The following is a 17,420-nucleotide window of genomic DNA, read 5'->3' as shown; positions in this document are numbered from 1 at the left end:
TTTGGGTTTTTGGTTGTTTGGGKTTTTTTGTTATTTGGGTTGTTCATTTTTTTCTTGTAACTTTAGAAAACGCTGCATAAGCAGCTGAAGAGTTTTTACGAAATTGAAAACTAAGGACTAGTTTCGGTTCTAGGTTTTTAAAATATTATTCTGTTCAGTCTTTTGCATTTGATGCATATTACAGCTGAAGCAATCCATTTATTCACATTCTTTTAAAAACTTGAAAATTTTTAATTTGTTAGAAAAACTGAGGGAAACTGCAGTTTCAATAAGAGGAAGATGATCTTAAAAAACAAGTATTCATGCATTTTTTTCTCACAGTTCTAATTCAGTGTTTTATGGAAATATATAATACAAACTGGCATAAAAAGACATAAAAAGGTTTTAATTTAGGATGAAGTTAATCAGTGGGCTGAAAAAGAGATAAACTTGAAAGAATTTGCCTCACAGAATAACTTGAGAATTGCTTCAGTAAAATCCCAAAAAGAACAAGCTTTTGTTGGACAAAAGATTGTGATTATATTAAAATTGAATATTTCTTCACCATTTGAAATCTGTGCTGCTTGAACTTTTGTTCAGTAAAGCACTGGCTTATTTAAATTGGCATTATTACATGGAGTRAGACACTGTGAAAGAGGAATGTGTAATTTACACATAACTTAAGTCAGTCTATTTTGCAAAATGACAAGACTTTTACTTTTTTAAAATATAAATTTATTGTTTGTTATTATGGTGAGCAAATTCCTTTCACTTAGTTTTTCTTCAGTGAAAAAATTGCACATCTCAGTGGATATTAGTTTTATTTGTTAGGTCATGCTTGTGTAATCATGAGAAGAGTTTTTCAATCATTATTTAGTCTCTGGAGACTTTTCTGATATCTTCATAGCAATATAATCTGCTTTAATACTCAGATCAGCCTGAGCTCTCTTCACTCACTGATGCCTGCTCTACAGTGTGGGGCTACAGTTTTGGCCAAAATGGGGCCATTTTCTTACACTACAACTACTTTTGTCCTCGTACAKAAGACAAACAGACTAGAGAAGAATGCTTTAGGGAAGAGGTAGGAAAGACAGATGTATTGACTGTTTTAAGCTTTCATATATAATTACAGCGTATTTCTTTTACAAAACTTAAAAAAATGCTGCTGAGATTATTTTTGCTTTTCATTAAATGGAAGATGTATCCCCTTATTCGAAGAATCCACAGCAAATTTAGAAAACACCAGATGAGAACTCCTCATGATACACAACTAGCCAATTTCTAGATAAGCACAGTGATTGATTTGCGTGGTTGCTACAAAGCGTCAATATGTGAGACTCATCAGTTATTTACTCAGTAAGTTGCTGTGTATTCTGACAGTCCTCCGCGAAGACAGATTTGTTTTACTTTGCATACAATAACTTGTTTCCATAACTGTTACTTCAGAGAATTTTGTCATCTGTGAAATAGCTTTTTCATGTAGTTTTTGCTGTATATTTCCTGATTCAAACTGCATAGAAGAGACAATTAATAAGACTATTTAAAACTGAAAATATATATGGCGAGGAAAATRAAAGTCTTTTAAACTGTGGTTTCCAAAAGGAGTATTTTTTTTCCTGAAGTTGAGTATTCTGAGCCCTTTAAATGTAACCTGAAAAGACACTAAAAACAGTCTGTCAGAAAATTAAGTGAAACATGATTTGACAATATCCTACTCAATGCTGTCCTGCATCACATTTCATCTGTACATACATTTGGTTTGCAGTAATGAATGCAAATATGAACTAAAGAGAAAATATTTAGGCTAACCTTTAAAGCCATCCTTCTCCCTCATTTGTTAAATACTATTTTATGTTAAAATRTTTGTTGTTATCTGAAATAGCAGTCCTACAAGAAAAGATAACTTTATGCTTAAAGGTAGTTAGAGAGAGCCAGGAAATAAAAACCTGGGAAGCAGCTGTATTTAGTCATATCTGTGTAAATTATTTCAGATCTGTTAATTACTGCTAATTGTGGAGTTTTTGTTAAACCTGTGTTTTTCTATGTTCATAGTTATTTTTTTTTTTTTTTTTTAAGTTAGGGCTGCTGAAAGATGTTACATACTGCAAATTTTTGTCTTACCATTTATATTCTTCTGTCATATTATGTCAGCTGTATGAGTGCTACAAAAGCTGAAATAAATCCTGAGATTAGCAGTCCAGAGACCGATTTCAATGTGCACAGATTATGGCTAGAAATKAACTTTCTGGGGAAATAGCTCAGAACTGACAATTGAAGCACCAAGAAAAACCCAAGTGCTGAGGACAAGGAATTACATGTGTTATAAATGCAACCTAAGAGTARAAAATCCTAGTGAAAAGTGACAGAGTGAAAGACTCTTCTGTGTTAGATAAACATGGATCAGAAACAGAATAGTTTGACTGCAGCTTCATGCCATTTCCTTAGGTCCTGTCAGTGGTCAGGAAATGCAATCAGTGACAGGGARTGAAAAGATTGGTACCTGCCTCCATCCCCTTACCCTAGATGAAGTTGCACATTGGGATGAGGTCTCCCCTCAGTCTTCTCTGGCCTGAAGAGACCAAGTACCCTCAGCTGTTTCTCACACAGCTTCCCCTCAAGGTCCTTCACCATGTTTGTTGCCCACCTTTGGATGCTGTCTAACAGCTTTATAATTTCCTCATACTGTGACTCCCAAAACTGCCCCAGCACTTGAGGTGAGGCTGCCCCAGGTCAGAGCAGAGCAGGACAATCCCCTCCCTTGCCCGGCTGGTGTTGCTGTGCCTGATGCACCCCCAGGACACGGGTGGTCCTCCTGGCTGCCAAGACACTACTGGCTCATGTTCAGCTTGCCATCCACCAGGACACCCAGGTGTCCACAGTGGTGCTCTCCAGCTTCTTGTTCCCCAGTCTGTCTGTACAAGCCCATGAGCTGTTGGTCACACATCATGTGTCACAGTTATTCAGCCGAGCACTGGACATTTTGCCCAGTTGGATGCAAGTTCTTCCAAATATTAAAATCAATATGTGTAGTAGGAAGTTTCAAAACAATATGCACTAAGTTCCTACATGTTTTAAAACAGAGCTTTTTTGGAAATGTCCTGAGCTAAATTGTAAACAGGTTTCATTGCTTCAGTATTCATGTAAATTATATACCATAGTGTAGTGTATGATGACTTTAAGTTTTATTCTTTGCAATTCTCAGTTATTTGCTTATTATTAATTRAACATATATATTTAAACCAAAGGCAAATGCATACATTTTTTAAAAAAAATATATTCCTCAAGTGAAACTGTCCTGATGCATCTATTGACATTTYCCCTACAACTAGCATATATTCCTTGTCAGTCTATGGTGTGTCTAGGAAATCTCATTTCATAYATCACTTCTTACAATAATCACAGACTCAAAACATTTTGCATAATTGGTGAAACAAGAAGCTACTAAGTTAAACCATATTTCATAGTGTTACTAAAATTTGTGGTCAGGTTATTTGCCCCTTTATCTTTTCCGACATTAGCTGCTCCATTTTACATTCTTTTTCACTTTGTTAAATTTAGTGGTATTGGTAATACTCATTATATTTACATAGTATATAAAGCGGATTTTTTCAAAGCACCAAAATATTAGGTAGCCACTTGCAAATATAGCTAAACATTTCTCATATRCAGCTTATGACAGTCTTAGGAGTCCCATGTCTCTGCTTTGGCTTCATTTAACTACATTCTTTCCATACCATTTTCAACTTTCATTATTGTTTCATTAGCACATTAGCACAGTTTCATTTCCCTTTTGCCAAAGTTCAGTTATCTTTGTATGTCTTTTAAAGTTTTGAAGCTCTCAATTAAAAATACAGTGCACCTCTTCAAATTCTGTTATAACATTTTTTTATGCTTGATAGAGGCTCYTGTTTTTATCTCCAGCTTTTGGACAAGCAGTCTGGTTACTCCCTTTTTATGCTTTGTTTATGGTTGGTTCGTTTTGTAAATAATTCTGCACTATTCTTCAGTAGGTGCTAATTTATCCTATTTCAAATACAGGTTCTCTGAATTTTTTAGTTGTCTAGTTTTGGCCTTTTGCCTTTTGTCTATTTGAATGTTTGCAATAGCTGTTGTCTCTTCTGCTTGGAAATATCTATTGAATTGTATTCTCAGTAGGGTTTTTAATTTAAGAAGTATTTTTTAAGTACTTATTTTGAAAAGCAAATGTCCCTTTTCAAAAGCACTGTTGCTTTGCTGTTTTTGGTRGTATTTAGGAAGTTTAATTTACACCTCTGCTTTTAATTGGTGAATGCTGGTTATTTTCTCTACTCATCTTCTGTGGACCTGTGGGGTTTTTCTGGAATCACTGTTACTGTGTCTGAACAATTTCAGGTTTTTCCAGTCTAATTCCAAGTCATAGCAATACCTCTCTTATAACCTTGTCCAGTCTGTCCCTGAATATATTTGTTTACTGTTTAATGTGTGGTCATTTTTGGCGACTGGGTTCATGCAGCRTGAGCTTTGCATGGAGAAATGATAAGTCTTGTCGTGGATATGGGCAAGATGAGCAGAAATTGTAATTGGTGACCAAAATTCCTTTCCAGTTTTCAATTTTCAGTGAATGTACTTGAGCTTAATTTTGAATAAAATCAAGCTAAGTGATAAAATTTYGATTGATATTTTAGCCAATGTTAAATGATTTTAATGTTTTCACAGTAAATCCAATTTAAAATGTGAATACTTTTAAATAGACTGTTTTCAAATAGCACATATAATAACAGTTAAATATGACTAATTGGAAGAGCAACTTCCCAGGGAGGTGCCTGATGCCAAGGACTGCCCCAGCTGCCCCCTGGATGCCCTTCTCCCTGGCCAGAGATAGTGGGAAAATCCCTGGCTACCAGGCTGTGCCCTGTGGAAGACCCCACTGCTTCTGGTATCCTTGCCCACAGGGAGCTGTTAGCACACACTGTGCTCTGGTACTTTAAAACATTTAATCTTAGAGTCTGTTTTACTTTTACATAAACAAGAATTATGCTAGTCCTCTGAGCTGGACAAAATTTGCAATTTAACCATGTAAATTGGGAAACAGTAATGTAATGACACGAAGTATGGATTTTAAGCCAATGAGTTTACGTTAATAAATCTGATATAAAAAGTTCTCATTTTATAAAAGAAAAAAATTATTTGTATTTCAAAGGCCTTCTCTTTCAGAGAATTCTCTGCTTTCAAAAATTGCTTTATCAATCATTTCTGTAAGTTAGCCYGTAAATTGGTGTGTAAATGAAGTGTTGTACCTGTTTCTCTCTTTTGTTTTCTTTTATACCCTGAACCAATCCTCTACAAGGCAGATTCATTTGTTTTTTAGTTGAAATGGAAAGACTGCAATTCCACAAACAAATTGGGCCTCAGTTAGGTGCACTTTGTCATAAATAATCTCTGAGGAGATTGGATTTCTCTCCTTGTTGATGTACTTCAGTTGTGTGTTAAGCTCTCAGCTTCTTAAAGGAACTGAGTTATTGCTCAGTTGAATACTGACTGAGGAGCCCACACTTGTCCTTGTTCTCCTGTGTTGTAGCTGTCTCCATTTCCCTAAAGCATATTCAGGAAGGTTTATGGTAAAAGAAACTACTAGTCCTTTTTTTTTTTTTTTTTCTTTGTCCTTTTTTTTTTTTTTTTTTTTTTTTTTTTTTTTTATTTTTTTTTTTTTTTTTTTTTTTTGCTCTTTGTCCCATTTTTTTCTTATTCAACTCCATGATACATTGCTCTTTCAGTGTATATTTCTTCATGATCTGGAGAGAAAAGCCATTTCATAGATTGGTTAAGGGCATTTTCCATGCTCCAGTCACCTTATACTCATATTTCACATTCAGCAGTAGGCCCTTTAAAATTTAATGGGTATTCTGTATCAGCTGCAGGAAGTGTCCTTTACATTTTCACTTATAAATTTTACAGTTTTTTTTTTTTGCTTTGTTACAGAAATTTGCTCTACATTTCAATGTAGGCGTTTCACTTTTTTTTTTTTGTTTTTAGAAACAAACTGAAACTCCATATTTCTGTGGCAGAGATGGCTGGCAGCGTGATAATGTAAATTCTGCCTTTTTCCAAGCTACTTAATGGGTTGAGCGACATCTGCAAAAGCATAGTAGTTTTGTTCTAGAGCTATCTAGTTCTGATCTGTGTCTTTTCTGCACACAACCGATCATGCCGAGCAGTCTGAATAAGACTTTGTTTAGATGGGATTACATAATTATCCCAATGATAAAAATTGAACTGAATTATTCCCCCAATGTAGCAAGCTTTAAATCTTTTAATGTAAGCAGGGAATTTTGAATGTTTGATAGATTGCATGGTCATATTTTGAGTGTCTACATTTTATCTATTTCACATCTGGAAAAAAATCCAAACAATATATAGAAGGGTAACAAACTATAGCATACAGTCTAATTCTTATGTAAAATTCTAAAATCATGGAATAGCAGAACCCTTTATTGATGAATGAGCTAATGTTTGATGCATATAATGTGTATGGGGCTCATTTAGAAAACAAATGAGACACAGTACTTGTCCAAAATCTGATCAGGTGAAGAGATGCAAGTGTGGGATTTTAATTGACAATATCAAGTATCTCCACTGAAGAATAGCATTTAGTAAAAAAATAATTGACAAAGCCATTAATATAAATCAATTTGTTAAGCTGAGGATGCATATCAGATATAGCAGGCAGAGTAGCATCTACTAAGATGAAGTAGTCCCTTAACCACATTACCCAATGATCACAGACATTATTTACCAGCTGTATCTAGTTTATAATACAGTAGTTCAGAAGCAATGAAATTCTGTCATGCATCACATATGAATATGAGAACATGGGTACAAGTGTGGAAAACTGCTATAACCACTACAAACAGAATGTGCTGTAAATGAGCTAAAAAGAGCAGTATATATAATATTTTCTGTTTACTTTTTTCTGCCATATTGCACTTCATATAGCTCGGGCTGAATTCCTGATATAAAGCACCTCATCAGCCATGTCAGGTTGCACATGGGTATGAGTAAGTAGAGCTGGATCTAAGTGCATGTTCTTGTCAGAATGAATCACCTGGCTGGTTTTATGTAGGCTGAAGGTAGGTGTTAACAAAAGAGGACTTTGATGGAGGAGCTTAACAAAAGTGGATTGAAGAATATGTGGACAACTTATGGTGGACTGGATGGTGAGCAATTGGGCTCAGGAAAATAGACTAAGCACTTTTCAAGGAGTGTTTTTAAAAATTTTATTTCAGTGTTCTAAATCTAAATTTTGAAATGGCGGCAGAGAAAGTCTCACCAAACAGTCAATGCCATGTGTTTTGATGGTTTGACAACAATGTTATAGCATAAAAATTGTCACTGAGACAGAAAGGATGGCTGAGAGAATAGCTCAAGGGCCAGAACAAGRCCCTATTAATAGAAGTGATGAGTTGGTGAATGTCAGTGCTAGCTGAAATGTGCATGGAAATAAAATGATAGGTAGTAGAGAGATATTTTTGGATAACTAACGAGGGGATGGAGAAGAAAAAATATAGTCTATAGTCTTGAAAGATTAAGATAATAATAGTGATAATAGTGATGAAAAAAAGGCAGAAAGAATTTGGAAGTGAAGATGGGAGAATCATGTGTTTAAAGTGACAATGGCATGCCTAAGAAGAGATTTTAACCAAGTATGGGAGATAAGTTGCTGCAACAGKTTGGTTTTTGAGTCATCAGTAGATAACTTTGTAAGCTCTGTATGGAGGAAAACGTTCACATTGACTGCAAAGTGAGAAGAACAAGGTTTAGGGACCAGGCTCTATTTTATCATCATCCTATCTGAAGAAAAAGTATTTTTTGTAACAGAGTACCAATAACTTTTCTGTATTTATGGCTCCCTTACCAAAGATTGTGTCTTCTGGTTTGAAGCATGAGAGGAAACAGATGGGAGTTTCTTTTATCTGGGCTCACATGCACTTCTATTTCTTCAGGGGTGGTATAAGAAATGTTGTAAATTAAGTTTCTTTCTTTCTAATTGAAGGAAAAATGCCATTTCAGGTTGTTCTTATTACATGTTTGAATTGATCCAGAGCTCTACAAAATATAAAATGATTGAATTATTCCTCCCTGAAAAGTGGACTTAGAGTAACGATGGGTTCCAGTCAGGGTTCTTTAGAGAAATTAGCAAGCAGCCATAGCCTGGCTCACAGTGGGATGTTAAATTTAAATAGAAGATGTAAAAATCCAATGGAGAGGATTTCAGAGGAATTGTGTCATGGACTTTTCACAGACTCACTGAATGCTCCTCATTACTAGTTAGGGAAATATGTTTCATAGAGAAAAATCTATTATTGTGAAGAAAGGAGCAGGATGTTTTTAAAAAAACCTACTGTGAACTTTTTWAAAGAGATTACTCTGTTATTCATGTGGTACAAAAAGGGGTTTTCCTATTTAAATTATACATTGCATAAATTATTTTAATTTTATTAGTGTTGCTACCTTGCAAAATAGTTATATGCATTCATGGCTAATAATTATGTTCATTAACAAACAAAGACTTTGTTCTGAATATTAGATGCTCCTATTTTATCCACACAGCCTGTGATTCTTGTGGTGCTCATTGAGAATAACATCAATTATGTACTTTCTACTGAATATTGTAGATACTAAATATCCATGATACTTACTTATCAGATTTTTTATGTGCATAATTTTAAAATTTATTATAATATACTGTAAAGGTCTTTGTCTCTTCTCGGATAAGATGAGATGAGCAGAATGTGGAGTAGGGCTTGAGATGAGCAAGTTCTGAATGTTGGTTTTCCTTTCTTCCTTAATGTTACTATGAAGTTCCATAGACAACTCATATTTTATTTCTTCACCTGTGCAATATGGAGAGTGATAGCTGAGTAAGAGCAACTTTATAGGCCTTTGAATCTRTTGATGTGAGAAGTTTACTGTCTTTTCTTAGGTTCATATTATTATATTTTTTCAAATTTCCTGATGTTAAAAAAAGGACAGGGATGTACTCATTTCTCTTACTATGATATGGGACTTTGGTGTGATTATTGCTCTCTTTTCTTGTACATATTTCTTTCAGAAAGTATGTGGAAACAGAAAAAAAAAGAAAAAAAATACCTGGGATCATTTCTGTCAATTTCTTCTATTTAATGAGTGAGAAGATGGCAAAATTTAGTTATGAAATTTTTGACAGTGATTTCTTTAGAATTGTATTTTCCTTTTACTGTGGAATATAACTTAGATATTTTCTGRACACCCTATCTTTGTGCTCTACACTTCTCTAGCAGTTTTATATTAGATAAGTTTAAACATATTTTCAACATCCCCAGTTCTTTTTACATCATTTTAATTTTTCTGGGTTTTTTTTTTCCTGGGCTCTGATTGGGTTTTAAAATAAATAATAACTTGATAGATCAAAACTTCATGTTGTGTATATTTTTTTTAATGCAGCTTCAGTCTTCTAATAATTTTGTAAGAGTATGAACAGTAGAAATCTGTGATTATTTAAGAAATAATGTTATTTTAATGGTAGGATTTTTCTTCTCAGTACAGCTAAGTTAAAAAATATGGAAATACTAGCAATAATTCTTTTAATATCTCACACAAAACTTGTATTAGTGAATAGGTTTGTGGTGACACTAATAGCATTCCCATATTTATTTAYTGTCATAAATACATTCTTGAACTGTAATGTAATATTACATATAATTCCATTATATTTTAGACATATTTATGTTCTTTACACAGAGATCTGCATTCTTTGATTGAGAACAAATTTAAATTCAGATTTTTGTGATTGTTTGATATCCATAGTGGGGCCACAGTTTTGGAAACTACATCATCCATCTAATTTCCTGTCCTAGGTTAGTTGAGTATTGTATTCCTATCATCTGCTTATGTTAGAGGAAAGTTAAACAACCCTTCTGTAACTATACATGATAGTCGAGACTGCTCTGGTTTTGTTTGGTGATGTTCCTCCCTTCAAGGACAATGGGAGGGAAAGGGACACGACACACACGTTTTTTCGGTGGGGGAGGCCCTCTCTCGGGATCAGCGGTGGAAAAAGAAGCTGCCTGCTCTTCCTGGGACTGCTCCTTTTTCTGCCTTTCTTTGGACTTGTTTTTTCCTCGAATTTGTTTTTTTCCTCTTTGTCATCTGAGAATTGGAGGATTCTCGTGGCACGGCAGGGAGAAAAATCCTTCAGTGAACTATCGGAGAGAGACTCTGTCGAACCCCTCTGGGAGCCCGGAGAGGAAGCCACTCCCAGGAGGGAAGAGAAAGGCTTTGGGATCTAACAGCTGATTCCACAGGTTTTTTTTTTCTTTGTGTTTTTATAATTTTTAAATAAATAGTTTTTTTCCCCCTTTTCTTTTCACTTTCCTCTCTGTGGAAAAGGTTGTCTCTAGGACCYGGGTGGAGAAAAGAGAGGGGGGAGGGGGTTTGCTGGAACTTGGGAGTGTTTTGCTCYCATTGAATTCATTCAAACCACTACATTTCCTAAGCCCAGTTACAAAACCAGTCAGTCCTGGACAGTTTGTACTGAGAAATCACCATTATTAATGCTTCTCASTGCCATAGTAACCTCTCAGTGCACTGTCTGGTGCTCATTAGCTAAACTCAACATCCACGCTGAAAGTGGTTCAGCCTTTATCCTTTTTGGGGGCTTCCAAAGTGTCTAACGCAGGCCTGTCACAACAGGTCAGGGTATATTGAACTTTGGGTACGTCTCAGACTCTCACCTGGCCATTTAAAGCCTTTCAAGGCTATGTCTGATCTAGGTACCTAACGTGGTTACATTATGAAAATGTGCTGAATGTTTTAAAGAGCCTTTTTCTTAATTCCCTTAGATATTGTGAAAATTTATTTATTCAGGGTCATWGTTATTAGACTTCTATAATCACAGTTGGAATCTATGAGACCTCTAAATAGCATGTTGACTATTTCTTATCTCAGTTGATTCCCATGATACCTTATATTTCCTGGATAATATGAGTAATCTCCTGGATCCTGTATTTATAAAATTTAAAGACTGCACCAATACTGTGTTTATGTTAGGAGCCTCTCTCTGCAGCTTTCTGTCTGAGCCTCCTCATATGGTTCCTTCCTTGTGTGTAACCTCAATTAGTGCTGGTTTCTGTCCTCCATAGGGGACCAGTTTTGCTTTTTTTTTTTTTTTTTTTTTTTTTTTTTTTTTTTTTTTTTTTTTTTTTTTTTTTTTTTTTTTTTTTTTTTTTTTTTTTTTTTCATCTAGAGCTCTTACAGTTGACCACCATATGGCTTCTGTTTCTAATAGAAAGTATTATATCATGTCAATGTCAGACATGCACAATTAGTTGAATTAATCTCTTCTGATGATGTTATTAAAGCCATTGTTAAACAGAAAACTTAACAGAAGAGAATATATTTTGTTTGTGCCTGTAGTTGCATAGATTTCTGAATTTATTATTTTATTTTTGTAAACTTCAGCATTTAAACTAAAATAAAGGCATGATATCATATGTGGAACAGTCATTGCAGAAATAGTACATACCCAGATACAAAGATAATGAAATGCCTACATCTTGAAGCATATTTTATCTACATTACATTATTTTAGGAGAATTGCACTTTTATATAGTAATACCTTTAAGAGTTTCAATTTCAGATTTTTATTGTGACTTTTCATATACCTCTAATTTTTAATAATTGTTTTCCTTTTTTGCATGTTAGGAAACAAAACAAGAGTATATTTCAAAATAGAAAAAATGCAAGAAACTTCTTTCTTGTCTGTGTTATCACTTTTGAAGAACAGGAGTGAACTACTTTCTAGGCTTTACAAGCAGGTTGAATCTTCTCTGGTGTGTGGGTGTTATTAGTATTTTTAACAGTCTCAACAGTTACTAGAGATGTTTTAATGCCACAGAACAGGGGTGGCTTGTTAGACTCCTACAGTACTATGAAACAAGCTGTAAAAATGTCTGGATTACTTAGAAAAATTACAAGTACATAGGCAGGGCTTAACATTTATTTGCCTGCAGTCCTTGTGGTTTTGATAGAACTRATAGTATGATTTTGGATGTCTAAATTATGCAGATTTGGACTCTAATAGTGATGTAGTACCCGGCAACATTTTATTTGAGAACAATCTCTGGCAATTCAGTTTCTATAAATTAATTTTTGCTGAGTACTTCTTTATCTTGCCAGGCTACTTGACACTGTGTGAGGAGATGCTGCTGCAAGTTTGCCACCTTCTGCTGTAACTTTACTGTCTCCAAGGCAATATCATTTGGCCATTGTGTTCACTTTTAGAGTTCTTCCTGTTCTCCCACAGCACCCATGTAAAAGCCAAATGCATTTGGCTTGATAATAAATGTGACTGTATTGCTTAAAACAGAAAGAACTAAGTTTCAGTGGCTATTTAGGAAGCCTRGGATACATATGCAAATGAAGCATATAAAGTAGGTGGTGTGAATGATCCCCAATTTGAAATACTCAGTTTCCAAAGGTCARACCCTTAATATACTGTCACTTTCAATTAAAGTACATACCAGTGTGTTGAAACAACKGGTTACACAACATGCTGTTGTTTTAAAAGATAAAATATAGCAGTTCATGGTTCTTTTGAGTGAAACCACCAGTCCTTCATGGGTATTTTCTTTTGCAGTGCCCGGTAGGAGAATCTGTAGCTGTGCKTCTGAAGAGACAAGTGAGATGTATGTCTTTGATTTTCAAGATTCTGCTGGAAATCAATTGCTGCTGATTTTTATCTGGCAGCTTGCCCTTGGCTCTCTGGAGGAGGTCCCAAATGATCCATCAGGACAATCCCAAATGATCCATCAGGACAATCCATCAGGAGAGTGTTTGTGGTGGTTGTCTGTTCTCACTGGTGACACAAATAGCCCACAGCTTGTAGATAACCTCAGTGAGGTAGATAAGGACAATCTCCACTTCATGAGATGGAAAGTTTACAGAAGCACAAACAGCCTGGAAGAAAGCTGTCAATTAGTTGTGACCACTTTGAATAATGGTAGGGAATGGGGATAATTGGATGTTTCSTGTGGATTTAATGAAAGTGGAACAAATAACTGAATTACAATGCCAAGTTTTTATGTAAGTCTTCATGCTGAAAATGCTAAGGGAAGGAAAAGTTATAAAAATATTAATCAACTTCAACCRTTTGTTTTGTGGTTTAAGAGTTGTAGGTCATAGTGCAACCTCAAAGATTGCTTGGACTTGGTCAGGGGGTGCATATCCAGTGTAACATATCCAGTGTAACTCTAAAGTGATGCTTAAATGTAAACGTGTGATATACCTCATTCAAAGCAAATACTGTTCATCTGATTAATGGTCAAAGTAATGACCACCTTAGCCATCTAAAGAGAGCCCCATGGGGCAAATTGGTAGCCATGAATGAGCTGCAGCGAGTAGAAGGGCAGACAAGGGGGCCGCCCACTGCTGCAGGACCCATGGTGACACAGGCTCCATCAGAGCTATGTCCAGCTATGTTTGGATGGTCAAACCTTTTGAAGGGCACAGGGGTAGCAGAACTTGTGAGTCTGCTTGGGGGAGCCTTGTTGCTTGTTTTGGCATTTTAATAAAAATAGTGTGTTTTTATCAGTAGTCTAATAATTTTGTCATTTCTATTCCTTTTCCAGTTGAATGCATATTAGGGACCAAAGTAGTCTAGGAAAATCATCCAGGTTTGCTTTATAAAGAGGAAAGACTCGCTGACAGGTCAGTTTGTCTCATCCTGCTGGGTGGTTTWAAACTCCCTCCAAAGTACTGCCCTTCTCAGTTCAATGAACCCAGAAGAAGACCACACATAGCTGTAAAAAGACCTGGCTTTCAGTCACAAGGTGCTCTTCAGTCCAGGCAAACCCATGATTAACTATGGCATTTGTATTCTCACCTGATGTTTTAGTTGCCAGTATTTTAACTTTAGAAACAAACTAATCTCTCAAGTRTGCAATTAGTTTTAGAAAAATAATTCAGGAAATATTTTTTCTGTAATCATAAATATTTTGAATACTTATTTTAAAGTACGAATTAAAGAAGATATTTCTTAATCTTCAATCTTCCATCTCTCTGTATATGAAGGCAACTCAGAAAACTAAATGAAAATAAATACAAACAACATAGCATTTACATCTCATACAACTAAGAAAGGACTTTTATTTTCTGTTCCAYGCACTTTGGCAAAAGAAATTTGACAGTTTTCAGGCATTGGTGCATAGCAGATTTTAACTCCAAATGAAATTGTTTAATTATAGGTATTTGTTCTCATTCATGGGTTGGAATGTGTGTTGGAAGTCTAGCTGAATAGAGATGCAGTGTTTTTTTAAATTGTTATAAGATTTTGAAGAAAAGCCTTTCMATTTTCTTTTTAAAAGGGAGTTATTTTCAAGTTCTGATAACTATGCATGTGTTGATAGAAGAATCATCTCTCATTGTTTCTCAGATTTTAGGAAATACAGTAGAGCATATAAGCCTTACAGATACAGCCTCAACAGATCTACATTCCTCTGTCTCAAGAGGAATACATTTATTTTCATGAAGTACTGTGACAGGTAGATGGATTGAATGTAAATAGATGTGCATATAAACTTTCCTTTCTCTGCTGGGTAATTAAAACATAAGACAGAATATTGGATTCTTTAAAATTCTTCATTAAAATAGAGAAGTGACAGAATATTGACAAATGTTTGCTTTTGATTGCTTTTGATTTCATTAAGAGATGAAACTGTGGAGACCAACAGTTTTGGAATAYTTGGTTTGCTTCCATATCTGGAGTAAATATCATTAAATGTATGTTTAATTTTTTTACAGTGGTATTGCCTACAGCCAAGACTCTTTAGAAAATGTAGTTTATTATTAATTTTATTTTGTTATTCTGTTTGAAAATCCAGAGACAGAATGTGTCAACAACTTGTTCCCGCTACATCTAAACAACCTATTTTTGAAGATATTGTCAAATCAAGAAAAGACTTGTATGTTCATGGAATAGGTCCAGATTAGTTTTTCAGGTGTTATGGTAAATTGGTGAGGAAATGTTTTTAWTGATCTAATACTTTGAAATGCTCTGTGTGCTTGTCCATCTGATTGCTTTAACTTAATACAAAAATTGCATAATTACCATACAAGAATCGTATTTCATAAATATCTTTTGTCATTTTSTCTTGCTTTGCTTGCCTCTCAATTGCAATTTACCAATATTAAAAGAACTTGTTTGTTTTCAGCCAAATTACAATGGCAGAAGATGGGTCTCTACTAATGTAAAAGTATATATATGTCTACCAAAATAACAAACCAGAAAATTTTATTACTTCATGGATTCCGTATCTGTTTTCAGATGTCCTTTTTAAGTATTGGGTATCAGATATTTAAATTAAGCATTTTGAATTTAAATTAAGCATTATCTCTCATCTAGTTAGAGTAGCTTTTTTTATGATAGGCCTTTTAAAACTTTGAAATGTTCTTTGATTACAGTGAAATGTTTGCCTTCCTTTATGCAGAATAAATGTAATGAGTAAAATTGTATTAGGTGAAAAGGTGTTTTTTAGAAAAAATGTATTTTAATGGATGTTTAAAATCAGCTACATTATAAGCTGTCAATTCACAGATCACAATTCTGTCTCTTACTTCTAGTGCTGTTATATATCAGGTAATAAAATTTAGATTWTTTTTCTGTCCTCAGAAGTATAGCAGAGAAGACATTATTAGGCATTAATTTTTGCTTATGGTCTTCCAAACCTGATAGTGCTGAGATTTTCAGGATGTGTCTTTTGGACCAGATGCTTCCTGGGGAAGGCCTTCTTATACAACAACCAGTAAGAAAAAGTATTTACCTAGTTTTGATTACCAGCATATTGGAGTTRTGAAGTTTATCTGGTGCCCTCTATAGTTCTTAAAATATGCTGTTATCATCAAGGCACAAGAGTGGTGCTGATATAAAATATAAAATGCAGATGAGGCAGTTTGAATGCAAGATAATATGGATTTCACAAGCGAGAATGAATTCTGTCAAAACTCTAGAAATGGGGAAGGAATGGTCATTAGTAGGATCTTGGTGAAAATTAAAGAAAAAAGRAAAATATACTAATATTTTGTGAACAAAGTTCTGATATAATGAGKGTGATCTGAGAACAAGAAAAAAACTTGTTCTATCTGTTAATTAGGAAGATTTGCATAGTTTTACCTATCAGTTAGGAAGAAAGTAATTTTTAAACTAAAGCTAATTCTCATTTGGATGACATTTTTATAAAAAATAGTTATAGTGAATCTAATGATTAATCTTAAATCATAATATTTAAATTATTCTAGCCTCTATTGGTATCTCAGTTACAGCAGTATTTAAAATTTATGAAAAAGCTATCAAAAATAGATTTTATATAGAGAAATGATCATGCTGTGTAAAATTATAGGATCATAAAGATATATTTGATRTACTCTTTAAAAAGAGAAACAAGTACTAAACTACTTATTTGAATTTATTTGTTTGTGTTTTTAATTTGAAACAGAAGCCAGTTGCTTGTTAATCCATGGAAATCCATGTTATGTGCCTAAAATGTTAAGTCTCCATCAAGTCAAATGAGACCATGTAAAGCTTGTCCTCTTAGGACATGAGGTTCTGTGAAGGTCTGATTGCTGCACTGRTGAACAGATTTCTTTCAGACTTTCTTGGATCTGCTGAAAGTAGCAATATTAATAAAACCATGCTGGCACTTGTTGTTTTTGGCCAACATCCTTGTTGTGTACYGAGTCTGCAGCAGGCTCGCTGCTGATGTGTGCTCCTGCATTTTCGCAGCTGACACCCCTCGGTGGCTGTGCTTTCTCATAATGCAGACCAACATTCTTTTGCCTGGGGAGATACACCAACAATTCTTAAAAATTGCCAAAAGGCTTTTAAAGAAGTGCTTTTGCTGAAGGACTAATTTATTAAATATAAGACAAATCTTAAAAAATAATTCTACTCATTAACACTTGTATAGCTCAATCATTTATTTGAGAAGTGATGTTGTGCTTGCCTTTAAGAATTAGGCGTAGACATTGTAAATTCCATAAACTGGAAAAGAAAGCTGTTTTTTAAATATTTAATTTAAATGGACAAGTTGGTTTATTTCTTAAATCCTTAGAAAGTCTTGAAAGAAAAACATAGACTGAAAATTGCAGCATTCAGTAGTCTKACATTTTCTGTTCACACATGTTCTTCAGTACATAATAGTAATTTTATGTTCTCGCAGAATATATAAACTGAGGCATAGCCCCCAGTAGTAAGGCAAYGAATGTTTAAAACATTTATGAATAAAGCTACATCAAAGGGTAATTAGGTGATTATAATGGTACTTTCTTTGGGAGAGCTAATGTAAAAAACTCTATTGCTCCCARGCTTAATTATTTTAGTAATGCTTACATGTTAGCAACCTCAAATTTTTTGCAGCTAGCTACAATTAAAA

Source organism: Malurus melanocephalus, unplaced genomic scaffold (assembly GCF_030028575.1).
Source record: "Malurus melanocephalus ecotype Western Australia unplaced genomic scaffold, MMel_1.1 scaffold_495, whole genome shotgun sequence".
In the NCBI taxonomy this organism is placed as follows: domain Eukaryota; kingdom Metazoa; phylum Chordata; class Aves; order Passeriformes; family Maluridae; genus Malurus; species Malurus melanocephalus.
Note: the sequence above shows the minus strand (reverse complement) of the source record.